Source organism: Suricata suricatta, chromosome 5 (genome assembly GCF_006229205.1).
Source record: "Suricata suricatta isolate VVHF042 chromosome 5, meerkat_22Aug2017_6uvM2_HiC, whole genome shotgun sequence".
Classification (NCBI taxonomy): Eukaryota; Metazoa; Chordata; class Mammalia; order Carnivora; family Herpestidae; genus Suricata; species Suricata suricatta.
In genome coordinates this window covers 15767142-15767474 of record NC_043704.1, presented here as the reverse complement: position 1 = coordinate 15767474, position 333 = coordinate 15767142, and positions in this window count along the sequence as shown.

Below are 333 nucleotides of genomic sequence, written 5' to 3'. Positions count from 1 at the left end.
CTTTGTGATAAGATGTTTTGATCATTGACAGTGTACAGAAACAAGTTTTACAGAAGTATTTTTGTAGAACCATCCCATTCATTCTTGGAGTCAGTCCCCCAGATTAAGAAAGTAACAAACCTATCTTTTTTGGTATGGGTTGGTTTTTTGGCAATATTTATGACTTTGTTTTTAATTAACAAATTACAACCAAATCATGTAATGTACTTACAGTGAGGTTGAGTAAATTTTATAACCAAGAGAATAACAGGATGTTTTTAGTAAAAATCAGGATAACATACACATTATTTAAGTTTGTAATGCTAAAATTAAAACATAGGTTAAGTTGTATAT